A 16,270-nucleotide genomic window follows, 5' to 3' on the forward strand; every position below is an offset into this window, starting at 1 on the left:
TATGCGTTACATTGGACTACTCTGTTGTTTCCGTGAATATTCAAATGCATATAGGCACGGTGTACACTGTTTTTGCTATATTTGCATGGGGTGCCATTTTACATTTATTATTTTTCTTGTTCAAAATTGCACATGCAGTCTCACTTGGCAGTTAACAATACCTGTATTCCAACCCCTAAAAGAGCATATTCCCAAAAACTTGTTTTATACTGGTCAGTTTCTTCGGCCGGGGGGTGGGGGGGGGGGGGCGATGGATTATTTTTTGCTGACGTCATAAAGTGGCTGACCCCCCCTATTCCAAAATTTGAAAACAGGGTGACTCCCCCATCCCAAATTCGAAAACAGGGTGGACCCCCCCCCCCACACGCGACAACTGTAACAGAAAAGGTGGACAGACATAAAAATATATATATATATATATATATATATATATATATATATATATATATATATATATATATATATATATATATATATATATATATGTATTATATTTTACATACATTTATATTTTAACAGTCATCCTGTGTTTTAATGAAATTGTTGACATGTCACTTGTAAGATAGGAATTTCAAAATGTCAATCTCGAAGTTGAATGAGTTGTGAATGTATTTCACATTTTCTATGCTTAACCAGATGTCCTGAACAGAAATGGATGTCAATCATTAATATCAAAGAGGAAAAAGCAGTAAATTAAAAATTTTGAAGGGTGTTAAGACTTGCCTGCCATCCAATTAAATCTCCTGAGGAGCCATAGAGAGGCATTTTAGCCAAATCTGATGTGTGCAGTGTCTGAGATGACCTTTTCTTGTAACATTGAAACCATAAAAGCACAGCTAATAATGACAAAAACTGCCTTTTTAACTGTTATTTTGGTCATAAAAAAGCATCATTCTACAGAAAACCTGAGACACAAAGGAAAACAGTTGCATCAATGACAACGAAAGATATCTTGTCATTTTTTGATCTCTAAAATAAGTATATATATATATATATATATATATATATTGTGACATATTTGTGCATGTTGCTTTCTCATACTGAATTCTCATAGAGAGAACAGAAAAGTATCAGGAATTTGTCATGCTTTTCATATGAAATGCAGATTTCATAATGGTACACTTTCACTTAGCAAACATCAAGATATCTCTGGCATAGATCTCTGATTTATTAAAGTATGGCGCCCAAAGGGCGCGGAGAAAAATATGAAATATCCTGATACCTCTGATATATATGTCTTGTATATTAAAGTCATGCACAGGAAGGGCATGCTGAAAATGTCTGATATATTAAAGTAATGTGCTCGAAGAGCATGCTGAAAAATATTGAACATACAGATATCTCTGATATATATATGCCTGATATGTTAAAGTTGGGTGTGCTGAAAATATGTCTGATTATTAAAGTTACGCGCCCAAAGGGCGCGCCGAAAATGCAACTGAATGATGAAATTTGCGGCTGACACGATGCATTTTAGGCAATGATAAGCCTGTGTCGAAATTCAAAAACACACTGACCCCCCTATTGGGCATTTCAAAAACATGGTGACCCCCCCTATCACCAAAGTCAACAAGTCATCATTGATGACACAGTCCCCACTTATTAATGGGTACTTTGATTACAGGTCCTCAGAGAGGATAGAGTCCTCTTCATTAATTGGGTCTGTGATAAAAATACTTTGATACAGATGGCGCTCAATGGCCAAGAATGAGTTCCATGGTGATGAAAACATAAAACCAATGTAGGCCACCATCCTAAAGTTCAGAAAATGAGTCAACTAGAAATTAATCAACAGGATGTTGCAAAACATTTTTGCATACAATTCTAACACTTGACAGATTATCACTGGTACCATATTTCATAAAGTTTGATGCAGTATTTACAACACTCTGAGATCAACATCTGTACCAAGTTTCATCACATTTGACGTTGTATTAAAGGGATAGTCCACCCAAATATCAACCTGCCTTTAAAAGTTGAAGAGGATTATTTTTGTAACATTTATAATGAAAAGATGAAAAATGTGCTGTTCATTCTCCTAAAAATAGATGTTTTATGAACTGATGTGTATGACGCCATTTTAGCGATATGGAAACGCCACCTATCGGAATTCCTCAGAGAGGCTTGACATTTGATGACGTAAAGTTTTCGTGTTTGGTTGAGGAAGTTAGGGGGTATCGCTAGGGGGTCTGATCTACGTACGTTTGTATTGAGCTGCTGCCCCATGGATACACTTTGCCTTCAACCTTATAACTTTGAACCGGAATTCAGCGTTACTGAACTCTAGATAGGATTTCGAACTTGGTGTTTCCGACGAATACACGGACACATCGATAAATTCAGAAGTGAAAGAAGGGCACATGGCTCAACCAGTTACCGAAGGAAGCTGTACAAGCATGGCTCTTTTGGTAGCTCCATTATAAGTAACAACGTTACGGGAGGCCATGTTTGGAGCTGAACCACGGTCCCCCACCGTGGTTGAACACATCTTCAATATCGCCTGGTGACAAAACGAACTCAACTTGCCAAAATGATTGCCAATTTGGGCAAAACATTTTGATCAGCATTGCAAGCTAGCTGCTATCACTTGAAAAAAAACGATGTTGGATTTCAAACGCCCGAAGAAAACTGTATGACGACATTGCTCCGCCTATTTAACCATTAGGCCTACAACGCTGGTTTTAAAATACGGTTAACTCTTTTATGACAAAGAATGGTTATCGAAAATTGCCAATTCAAAGTATAAGTTTTTCAGTTACATATAGAAAAAGAATGAACGAATGACGAGATAATTCAAAGCACCGTTCTCCATTGGAGAGGGAGGAGACACAAAGCGGACGACCGGAAACGACTCATCTGTCCGACTCTAATGGAGTGTCCCTCATCTAACAAACAATAGTTATATATACACACTTTCATGTTCTCCGGGGCACTAAATTAAACTTCAAACACACTTTCATGTTCAAGGGGGCACTAAATGAAATTTCAATTTATCCTTTCAAAGTACAGTCATAAAACACACTGAAATTGTCCCGTTCTCACAACTCACATCGAACAGTCTGGTTACTTCAAACGTAAGTTACCGGTAATTAGAAACCGCTACGGAGGTAGGAAGAGATCGCGAATCCGAGTAGCCGTTTTCTGCTGTCAACTTGGTGCAGTATTGGAAAAAATAATTGAGAATTGTCAAAATCTGAAAGCCACGACCAGTTATTAGGAAAACTTTTGGGAAAAATTCAACACTTTACAGCAACGTCCGGGCGACAGGTCGTGGAGTGTAACCGAAAAAATCACAAGCGTGAAAGTCTACCCGACTTCACCACCGGTCGTGGACAAAAAGTCAGAAAAAATTCAACACTTTACATTCATGAACTGGCGACCGGTCATGAAAAAACAAAAAGAAAAAAAAAAACAACTGAAGGCCTTGACCTGGCGACCAGTCGTGGAGAAAAATTACTGACAAACGTCTAAATCTGAAAATCACGACCTCACAACCGGTCTTGTGGAGAAAAATTGTAAAAATATCAATGGCACTTTAATGCCACAACCTGGCGACAGATCGTGGAGAGAAAATAAAAACAAAACTCATTAACTTGAAAGCCATTTCTTCACGGTCGTGGAGAAAAATTACTGAAAGAAGTCTAAAGCCTGAAAGCCACGACCTCGCGGCCGGTGTCGGAGAAAAATGTCGGCAAAAATTCAACACTAAAAAGTTACAGCCACGAACGTGACCTCGCGACCGGTAGTAGAGAAAAATTACAGAAAAAAGGAATGAAATAAACTGCCTTTCGACAGATTGGGGGTGGGAAGGTGGCAAAATTAAAAAGTCATGTACTATTATATAGCAGTATGGAAAGAAAGTAGCTCTGAGAAAAAAAATCTGAATCACGGTTACTCTACGCTTCAAGAGTAACGGTGTCTGATTAGCCTGACTGAGAAACGTAAAATATATTCGATCACACATATTGAGTATCTGATTCCATTTTCCACTCTTGAACTTAAAGTTTTTAGGCTAAATGATGTTATTATAAGTGCTGCTGAGGTTGAGTGGCGTGTTTGAATTACGATACGATGCACTCTGATCTTTGGCGCGGCGTAATTACGTGGAAATTTCTAGAAACCTTACAACAGAGAGCCTCGTTTTCAGTACAATCCAACATGGTCGTAAGAACGGTCTTGTAGCGTGCTTATATAAAACGTTGGTTCATTTGGACCATTTTATGAAATCCATGTGATTAGTTATTTCGGGAAAATCCCTTGTAATTCCGCACTAGTAACGAAGTAACGAACTTCACTTACTGCTTCTTGTTTTTATTTATAATTTAGTGGCAAATTGCTCATTATTTTTTCGACGCCACAAAAATATGGCTTGCTGCCGTGGTATCGTCGACAAATTTAGCGTGGGTCCATAGCTGTGGTGTTTTCAGACGGGATTCCTGCCTTTTACGGGCTGGTTTTGAATTTTATGATTTTAACCCCGCCAGCCCGTAAAAGGCAGGAATCCCGTCTGAAAACACCACAGCTATAGACCCACAGCTAAGACAAATTCAACCCACAGCACTGATGTCCGATAATAAAATTTACTTTGACGTGCCTATTTTTTCTAAAAGGAAGAAAAGACTTATTATGTCTGAAATTTTTCCGACATCAATGAAAGTTGTCATCAACGTATCTTCTTCTTTCTCGAACTCTTTTGCACCAATTCTTGGTTCCAGATAACGTTCAACATACGGATCGTTTCCGGTGACGTCACGCGTGGGTGCTAGTTGCGTTGATGCGATTAAACATTCCCGAGCAAAAATAAAACTTTCTGATTTCAACTGATCACGCAAACTTTATTATGTTTTAAATATCAATGCTATGTCATCAACAACAAGAACAAGAATAATAAGACTAGTAAACTATTTGTAGGAAAGATCATCCCAAAAAACTCTCCGGCGGTTCAGAAAAATCATAAATATTTAAACCATTAACCTCTTTCTTTTATGGAAAGTCTCTCCCACAATCGCCCTTGATGCCTTCCTTTTCACGAATGCATTTGCTTTCCAGTGTAATTTTGTGGTACAGCATCATCTTGAAGTCTTTTCCTAATCCCAATTTGATTAGGGATCGTCAAACTGCCGACGAAGTCCTTCTCTTGGAAACGGCATTCGCATACGTAAAAAACATGCACTGTGCTTATAATTTTGAAAATTTATGTCAGTGCCAATCTTCACCAGCAACAATTTCTAGAGGCGGTGTTTTCACCTCGGGTTTCGAATCATGCAGAATGCCTTCTCGAAATCTCGCGCACGATCATTGGTACATCAGTAACACTAACGGGCAGGCATAAGCTGTTAATGAGACTCCCTAGATCAGACCCTCTAGCCAATGCACCAAAACACGAAAACTTTACGTCATCATCCGGGAATTTTCCCCGGCATGCTTTGCGATGAAGTAGACAATATGGCCACGCACAGTCAGCTATATTGGGTCTCCATATTGCCTGATTTTGATACTTATTTTCATAGATAACTTCAACAAATCGCTGTTTCTGAGCAAAAAGTAATGATAAATGCTTTTATAACATAAATATAAACCTGTATAAGGCTGATTATATTTTGGGTGGACCATTCCTTTAATTTGTGGCCATATCACCCTAACTAGGAAAGTTCATTACTTATGCAATTACAAATTAATTAAAATGACACTGATAAATGTCTTTTTCAATGTTAAAGCAATGTGAGCTTAACATCAGTTAACATCTGTATAAAGTTTCATGACTTTGATGCAGTACGTATTTCTTGACATATCAGCCTACAATTGACATGTTACTGCTACATGACGTGAAACAAATTGACGAGCACATGTATGAAATAGGTCAATGTCCTTGTACCAACTTTGAATGATACTGGTGGAAATATGTCTGAGTTATGGCTCTGTACATTTGAAAATTGTAACAAAATCACCGCCATGCAGCGATATTTGATCTTACTGTTTAAAAATCAACATGTATATGTATGACATAAGTCAGTGTACATGTACCAACTTTGAATAAGATCAGTTGAGACTTGCCAGAGTTATGGCTCTCGACATGAAACAACCATAACAAAATTGCTACCATGTGGCCATATTGGACCATCTCGTGAAACCAATCGACATACATATGTATAAATAAGTCAATGTCCTTGTACCAACTTTGAATAAATTTGCTTGATACATGTCTGAGTTATGGTTCCGGACATGAAAAAATCGGGAAAAAATGGCCACACGGCGGCCATATTGGATTGTATCATAAAACAAATCAATGTGCATATGTATGACATAAGTCAATGTCCTTGTACAATGAATAAAATCGGTGAATAAAATTAGTTGAGACATGCCCAAGTTTTGGCTAAGGACACAAAAAAATTGTGACAAAATGGCTGCCATGCAGCCATATTGGATCATATCATGAAACAAATTGACATACATATGTATGACATAGGTTAATGTCCTTGTACCAACTTTGAATAAAATCGGTTGAGATATGCCTGAGAGTATTATGGCTCTGTACATGAAAAAATCGTAATAAAATGGCCCGACGCAGCCATATTGGATCGTATCACATAACAAATCGATGTACATATGTATGACATCAGTCAATGTCCTTGTACCAACTTTGAATAAAATTGGTTGAAACATGTCTGAGTTATGGCTCTGTATATGAAAAAATGTTAATAAAATGGCCACAGAGAAGCCATATTGGATCGTATCACAAAACAAATTAGCGTCCATATCTATGACATTGATCAATGTCCTTGTACCAACTTTGAATAAAATCGGTTAAAACATGTCTGAGTTATGGCTCTGTATATGAAAAAATTGTAATAAAATGGCCGCCTGGCGGCCATATTGGGCCGTATCACAAAACAAATTGACGTGCATATCTATGACATTGGTCAATGTCCTTGTACCATTTTTGAATAAAATCGGTTGAAACATGTCTGAGTTATGGCTCTGTACATGAAAAAATCGTAATAAAATGGCCGCCTGGCGACCATATTGGATTGTATCACAAAACAAATTGACGTGCATATCTATGACATCAGTCAATGTCCTTGTACCAACTTTGAATAAAATCGGTTGAAACATGTCTGAGTTATGGCTCTGTACATGAAAAAATCGTAATAAAATGGCCGCCTGGCGACCATATTGGATTGTATCACAAAACAAATTGACGTGCATATCTATGACATCAGTCAATGTCCTTGTACCAACTTTGAATAAAATCGGTTGAAACATGTCTGAGTTATGGCTCTGTACATGAAAAAATCGTAATAAAATGGCCGCCTGGCGGCCATATTGGATTGTATCATAAAACAAATTGACGTGCATATCTATGACATTGGTCAATGTCCTTGTACCATTTTTGAATAAAATCGGTTGAAACATGTCTGAGTTATGGCTCTGTACATGAAAAAATCGTAATAAAATGGCCGCCTGGCGACCATATTGGATTGTATCACAAAACAAATTGATGTGCATATCTATTACATTGGTAAATGTCCTTGTACCATTTTTGAATAAAATCGGTTGAAACATGTCTGAGTTATGGCTCTGTACATGAAAAAACTGTAATAAAATGGCCGCCTGGCGGCCATATTGGATCGTATCACAAAACAAATCAACGTGCATCTGTATGACATATGAAGTAATCCTTGTACCAAGTTTGAATGAAATCGCTTCTTGCATCTCTGAGATATCTGCGTGAACGGACGGACGGACGCACACACGCACGCACGCACGCACGCACGCACGCACGCACGGACATGACCAAACCTATAAGTCCCCACGGACGGTGTCCGTGGGGACTTAAAACAGGGTGAACCCCCCCCCCCCATGAATCCACCCCCCAGGCCGAAGAAACTGACCAGTCCCTTAGTTCAGAAGTAAAATCACATACAGAATGCTAAATGATACAGCTAATGGGGCTTTAATAATTTATTTAATATAAATGAGCCATCCAGCACTCTTAGAAGTGTGAGGAGAACCCTATGAGAATGTCTGACATTTTCTCATTATAACATGATAATTTTCAAAAATAAAGTGTGTGAAATGAAAAACCAATGTTTTAGCTTTTTTCAAACATGCAAATTATACTGGACAAGTGGTTTTCCAATTCGGGCAAGTGAACAGAACCCCCATAAAAAAATAGGTGTCTTTCCCTATTTCTGCTAAAATATCAAGCGACCAGGATGACATTTGACCTAGCCAATATTGCTATAGGTCTGATTTTTGCTGGATGGCCATCATGGGAGGAAAGTGTACAGCAAAAATATCAAGTAACCAGGATGACCTTTGACCTGAATTTAACTTATTTGCCAGTATATTAGTGCAACAGCCTTCATATTTGGTGGGATGAGGCATCACATTATGAATTAGTAAATATTTGTCAAATAAAATATTATTGATGTTGACTATAGCACGTACAGGGACAGCATAACAATTGGAGAGAGTCACTTTCTCAGCATCATTTTGAAAAATTCGCCCTCCCTCCCTATAATTTTTTTGCAGTCCCTTACCGGCCAGCACATGTTAAATTCGTGAACACACATATCACAGGTCACCACTTTATGCACATACAAGGCGTCTATTAAATGTGATTTAACAGTGAAGATGAATGGATAAAGTGAATTAGAGTGAAAATGCACCTATTTCTATCATGCTTAACATGCTAATCGTGCATCGTGAACTTTGGCTTGCAGCACGCGGATCATGGCTCGCACGTGGCACGTGAATTAGGCTTACCCTTGTTGATGTGAAGACTCGGATATATCTTACATTTGCATTTAACTGACTTGGGAAAGCTGTTAACTGACTGGGGAAAACACATACCATTATGAATCTTACGCATCAACATTCCATATTTTTCCCTGCTTTCAGTGTCAGTTTTATGGTTGTTATCAAAGAGTCATCTAACATTCTTGGTAGTGCATCCACTGTAGGAGTAAGATCTGTCAGAATATTCAAAACTTGCCCGACAGTGACCTTGACCTCCCATGAGGCAAATGGCAAAAATTGCATTTTATATGGCATCCATAATGGTATCAATCTTTTCCAATAGATGCCGGTGTAACTGTGGTTGTATTACATGAAATTTCATGTTGTTACCAATTAGCCGATTTAGGAATTCTACCAACAGATACAGAAATATAACAAGTATTACACACCCATTTAATGTAATTGACAGAAACCCAGCACTGAGATGCAACATCAGAGCATTGTTTGGCTATATTTACAGCTTTCTTGACTGGCTTGTTAAACCAAGTTTGGTAATATATTGTACTCACATAAATAGGCCCTTCTGATGTTGTTTGCCTGCTAAAGGTAGCAATGCAGTATTGCAGTAATTTATTAATGTGGCACGCGCGGTGGCCAGTACATTAGTTTAGAATGTAGACTGATATCTGAAGTAACATTTTCAGCACTGATGTCTGCTGTATCTTTTTGTTGCTCCAACCAATCTTGCATTCTTTGTACTTCTCTTTAGTTTTCTGTTGTTGTTAACTTTATACTCTCTCTGTGATTTTTGTTTTTTTTCATTATCTCAAAATTCTGTTATTTTACAGAGAAGTTTAATACGTTGTTGTAAATTTATAGTCTCAGCATTTTTGTACAGTGAATTTTTCATACTTTGAGAGTAGGCCTGCTGTTTTCTTTTCTCTCTATGTCTACATTAGGATTTTGACACAAGGCCTCTGTGTTTCTTAGTTTTGCCTCTTCTGTGAATTTTGTCGCATTGTTTTCAAGTAAATACGTGCTCCACACTGTTTTTGTTTTCCCGAAACTCAGGATTTTGTAGCAAAATATCGTGTGACCTAAGATAGATTTTGTTTCAGAAACCTTGGTCCTTTCTTAATTTCATAATGTGATTATGTGTCCTTAGCTGGGCTTTTTCATGTTTCTAACAACAGGGTCTTGCCAAAATATTTGCATGTGTGCCCTAAGCTTGGATTTTGCAGTTTCCTTCAGGTCAGAATCTTGCCACAACTTTTGCATATGCAACCTTTGCTTGGATTTTTCTGGTTCCTTAAAGTCAGAGTCTTGCTGCAACTTTTGCATGTGTTCCCTTAGTTTGGATCTTTAAGTGTTTGTGACATCAGGTCTTGCCACAAGTTTTGCATTTGCTTCAGTTTCTCCAGCTATCTTAAGTCAGGGTTTTGCCATACAATTTGCTTGTAGCTTTTGTACTTTTCTTTCATGTTGCCTTATGTTTCACAACTTTTATTTTGTTGCTTATATATTTTTTGTTGTGTTCTTTCAGTGCTCTGTGTAAAGGTCACCAATAAGACAGGTTTGACAGTGAAACCATGACTGTGAATTTAACATGAATTTGACTGTGTAAACCATACCATCAATTTAGACATGTATTCAGATCATTATTTGTGTACCAAAATTTCCAAGCAAGAGGGAAAGTGTTTTCTGAGGCAAAAGAACAAAGTTCCATTTTCAACTCATGATACATCTTCACTCTAAATATCAAAGTGTACTTTTGTACATGAATATATGAATGCATAAATACAGTCTAAGATATCTCAGTGCTAGACGATACATATGACTCCTTATTGTCATACACACTCAACAAATGAGAGTTAAAGCTCATAGCAGGGATCCCAACTATTATATAATCTCTCAATAAAATTTTAGGCAAAATATTAGAGCAAAACCTTTTTGTAGCTAGTGATGGACCATTTGATATCCTGGGGCGTCCTGGAAGATTGATGAGGTAGCATTATTTCTTTTTACATGATCCGTTGTACATTTTTTTCACACTCTCCCACCTTTTTTGTATAAAGTATCTTTGGCTCACTTTTTTCCTTGATATTTACTGGGAATTTTTTCAAAAATCTTCAAGACCCCTCTCCCTAGGATATCAAATGGTCCACCCCTAGCATCAAACAAGCTCAATCCCAGCATTTCTATGTTGTCCTGTACAGAAAATATTACAATATTCATCATCTTGAGTACTATCTGAAAATGAAATTGTTCCAAATTTCATCATAACATTTGTAAAATTTTATTTGCATCTCATTTGAGAACTGTAGACCAAACCCACAGCAATCAGATAGGTTTAAGAGTAAGGATATTTTTGCAAAAAATACTCCAAGTTGCTATAAAATTACAATTTTGCCATATCATCAAAATTTTCAGAGAAAACCAAATTGGAATCATCCTATAAGGGACATATATGTCAACTTTAAAAATAAATTGGTAACATCTCAAGGCACCTATATGTCAGCTTAAAAATGATAAGACACATATTTTCAAAGACAAGTCATTGACAATGACATAGTCCCCACTTGTAAAAGGAGTATTAGTCTTGATGGGGCAGGGAAATGTGGTCATTAACAAGTATCACTGGAGTGTATATGTTCAGATCTATGGGCACATAGGTCTATGTCATTGTTCCCAATTTGAAAAACATGAGGCATGTCTAAATTATGGTTCTAAATCAGGAAAAAAGATCAGACCTCTAGCTGTATTGGCCAGCCAAGAAAAACATATGTGCATAATAAATGAGGTACAAGATGTGACAGCTTAAGGCCTATTATCCTATAAAATTGAAGAGTAAAGAATATGTGGTTACTGAGTTATGCATATATATACATAATCAAAATCAAAGGTCATCAAGGTAACGTGACATTTTGAAAAAAAATTGTATTGCTAATTAATCCATATATGCCAAAATTCAGGCCTCTAGCTCTATTTGCTTGCCCACAATTATATATGTGCATAATTAATGAGGTAAAGCATGTGTTGTCATAAGGTGTCCCATCCCACTAAATGTAAAGGACATAGCACTTGTGGTTACTTATTTATTGACATAATCGTGTATTTTAGGTAAAAGGTCATCGAGGTCACATGACATTATGTCAAAAAATTTCTATCCTATAGTCTATCCCTATATACCAAAAATCATACATCTAGCTCTATTGGCTCGCTCAAAATAAGATATGCACATAATTAATGAGGCACAATATGTGGCGTCATAAGGTGTCCCATCATACCAAATATGAAGGGTGTAGCACTTGTGGTTACTGAGTTATGGACAAATATCTATATTTGAGGTCAAAGGTCACCGAGGTCACGTGACATTTTGTCAAAAAAATTGTCTTGATAAGTTATCCCTATATACCAAAAATCAGACCTCTAGCTCTATTGGCTCGCTCAAAATTAGATATGTGCATAATTAATGAGGCACAATATGTGGCGTCATAAGGTGTCCCATCATACCAAATATGAAGGGTGTAGCACTTGTGGTTACTGAGTTATGGACAAATATGTATGTTTGAGGTAAAAGGTCACCGAGGTCACGTGACATTTTGTCAAAAAAATTGTCTTGATAAGTTATCACTATATACCAAAAATCAGACCTCTAGCTCCATTTGCTCGCTCAAAATTAGATATGTGCATAATTAATGAGGTACAATATGTGGCGTCATAAGGTGTCCCATCATACCATATATGAAGGGTGTAGCACTTGTGGTTATTGAGTTATGGACAAATATGTATATTTGAGGTCAAAGGTCATTAAGATCACGTGACATTTTGTCAAAAAATTTGTATTGCTAAGTTATCACTATATACCAAAAATCAGACCTCTAGCTCTATTGGCTCGCTCAAAATTAGATATGCGCATAATTAATGAGGTACAATATGTTGCGTCATAAGGTATCCAATCATACCAAATATGAGGGGTGTAGCACTTGTGGTTACTGAGTAATGCACAAATATGTATATTTGTGGTCAAAGGTCATTGAGGTCACGTGACATTTTTCAAAAAAAAATTGTATTTCTAAGTTATCCCTACATACCAAAAATCAGACCTCTGGCTCTATTGGCTCGCTCAAAATTAGATATGCACATAATTAATTAGGTACAATATGTGGCGTCATAAGTTGTCCCATCATACCAAAATTGAAGGGTGTAGCATTAGTGATTACCGAGTAATGGACAAATATGTATATTTGAGGTCAAAGGTCACCGAGGTCACATGACATTTTGAAAAAAATATAGTATTGCTAAGTTATCCCTATTTACCAAAAATCAGACCTCTAGCTCTATTGGCTCGCTCAAAATTAGATATGTGCATAATTAATGAGGTACAATATGTGGCGTCATAAGGTGTCCCATCATACCATACATGAAGGGTGTTGCACTTGTGGTTACTGAGTTATGGACAAATATGTATATTTGAGGTCAAAGGTCACCGAGGTCACATGACATTTTGTCAAAAAAAATGTATTGCTAAGTTATCCATATATACCAAAAATCAGACCTCTAGCTCTATTGGCTCGCTAAAAATTAGATATGTGCATAATTAATGAGGTACAATATGTGGCGTCATAGGGTGTCCCATCATACCATATATGAAAGGTTTAGCACTTGTGGGTACTGAATCTTCCTGAGATTCCAACATGTAACGAAAGGGTAAGCAATTTTGCCGCGCGAGGGCGTATGCATTGGGATCAACGCACTTCCGGTTATGGGGTGGGGCCCATCCACTGCATTGCGGACAATGGCGAGCACAATGGACAATATAAGAACAATGCGAGTTCCTGAACTGTGAGACTTTTTGGCATGGAGAGGGATTACATGTAACAATGCAAGGAAAGACAAGCTTGTACAGTTAGTGGAGTTGGCGATCGAGTTGGACATTCGACCGATCGAGCCGGACGATCGTGATATTTCCAGTAAAAAAAGATGCACTGTGGTCGATGCTCGAAATCGTCCGATAACTTTGCCAGACCCAGCCCAGATAAGAAACTGGGATAGTAACCTTTGTTCCCTCCCACTGTTAGTCATCACTGATGTAATGATATACCTATGGGATGTTTGTCAGTGGACAAGAGAAAGAATGGCTCAATATCGTAAGGATAATGGTCATCTTCTCTTTGCTGATGGACATACATGTATCATCGATGTGAAGCTCCACCAAGTTCCAAACTCTGATTACATGTACGTCATGTCTGAGTGTCATCCTCGTTTCGACTGTACTGTAGCTTATGAGTCCCTTGACCCAGCATTTGACCTATAGGGTTATTATTTTGCTCAGTTTAGGAAGCCGAATTTGCTGCCGAGCCTTGGCAAATTACTGGGTTGAAAGTTATGATCCACATTTAAATAAAAATATAGACCAGTAAGCGGGCTTTGGATAAAATAAACACGAATGCGTTGAAATATGTTTGCGTTGAGACCGACATCGCGACAGGAACACCTCTTTATCATCACTGTCCAGTACGCCCGGTGCTTTCAATTTCATGTCGTCTGCACAGCTGAAGAGTGCGGCTTGATCGACTGCATCACGACTTTTATGAATTAACCGCTATATGACAAGCTTCTTGTTGACAACGTTTAATACCGATGTACTGAATTATATCGAGTATAGCCATAAATGAGCCACAAAAATCCAACTGTACACTTCTGAAAATACACGACAGCGAAGAGACGCACACACCACACTGTACGATTTGTATTGACTCAGAAAGTTCGTGATCCTGTTCCTTGTAAGTTTTTGACACAAATCATATTACTAGTAAAGATACTCCCAAGAAAGACAAACTTTAATGTAGGTCGTTTAAACAAGTTTAGTCATATTTAGGCAAGCCAGTGACAAAAATATACGAGCAGACGATGTAAATACCTTTGAAATGATTTATTCGTATATTGCAACAAAATGTACACAGTATACAAGTTACGAAGCTGTACTCACTTCAAGTATTCCTTAATCCGCTCACAAATTCCTTTCTAAGATGATAAATTCGGCATATTGGACGTGTAAGGAAGGGCATGGATAATTCTTGAAGATGAACTTACTGGCACAACTATACTATTAAACGTACATCCACGTTGCATTCGTACGAGAGGCACGGCCGTACAGATATCTGTAGGTTTTCCTCCGGGAGCTGCGCGAGGTCGATTTTGACCAGATTTTTGGTGGACCTCGTAACTTTCATGAAGGGCTTTGAGTATTTTTCAGAGCTGAAACATTACTCACTTTACACACTCCAGCCTATGTTTCACATTTAAATCGGGACTTCACATAAGTATTAACATCCTTCAAATTATGGAAACCCGGATTGACATCTTAATAATTAAATTGTTTAATTTGAAATTTTACCACAACCACCCAGTGAAGTGGAATGGCCCAACAGCGGAATAATATCAATAAGTGAAACGGTTGCCATCACCTTCGCAACCAACTTTTTTTTATATGAGTACAGCGCGAATAATGAATAAACAAGGGCCTATTTCTGTCGATTTCGTATCAAGTATCGGAATGTTGCCAGGGAAATAATCATAACCAATGTATGCATTTATGATAAAGGGGTTATTACACATAATGCGTTTGCATTTTTGGCACATCACTCGAATACAACGCGATATGCTTGTCTGCGTTTTCCGCCGTACGTAACAGCTCCGTTGTTTGTCCTTAGGTGAAGGTTAAAATGCCAAGCTTCACTGAAGCTTAATCCCTGGTTCGCTTGGCAATAACCCTGTTCCAAGCTTTGGACACAATCCTTATCTCAAGATTTGCAAACAAGATTGGATTAATCTTTATCGACGACAAGCTTGGACGAAGAGCATTAGCAAACCTTCGCTCAAGCTCAGAGTACCGCCAAGCTTGGACTGAGGTACTGCACAATCGCGTGTGTAGGAAAGGCATGAAAGGTCACGTCGCTCAAGCCTGGGTATTTGGTGACATTTTTCTTTTTACGCAGACTATTTGTGCACTCAGGCGCCGCACAAAACCAATTAACCATTTTAAGCCCGTCTTGCACTAAACAGCTTTCAAAAATAATGCAATACTTAGCCAAAACGAAAGAAATCTTATGGCAGTACGTCTTGCTTCACGTGCGGAAGGGCTACAGTTTTGGCGTGGCTTTGGTCCCACCCAAGCAGATGCGTTGACCTGATTGTGGCGTCACAAAGCGCCCTCAGACGACGCAACCGCTCGCTTTATTGTATCTCAGGAAGGGTGTATTACGGACACATATGTAAATTTGAGGTCAAAGGTCATCAAGGTCACGTGACAAAGTGTCTGAGATATCTGCATGAACGGATGGACTCACGGACGGACATGACCCAATCTATAAGCCCCCTGGACTATATCTCTGGGGACTAAAAACTGTGTCACTGCATCCTTTTTGCAATATGAATACGATGAGAAACTAAATTTTAGTTTTCTTGGCCTTATACATGGGAGTCTATGGACTGCCTTATACATGGGAGTCTATGGACTGCCTTA

General features: G+C 38.0%; 1 protein-coding gene across 3 annotated transcripts in view; it reads right to left on the minus strand.

Moving 5' to 3' along the window:
* Positions 1-16,270, minus strand: part of LOC139139386 (mutS protein homolog 5-like) — a 258,320-nt gene that overhangs the window by 74,602 nt on the left and 167,448 nt on the right. The window lies entirely within an intron of this gene.

This window comes from Ptychodera flava, chromosome 8 (assembly GCF_041260155.1).
Source record: "Ptychodera flava strain L36383 chromosome 8, AS_Pfla_20210202, whole genome shotgun sequence".
Classification (NCBI taxonomy): domain Eukaryota; kingdom Metazoa; phylum Hemichordata; class Enteropneusta; family Ptychoderidae; genus Ptychodera; species Ptychodera flava.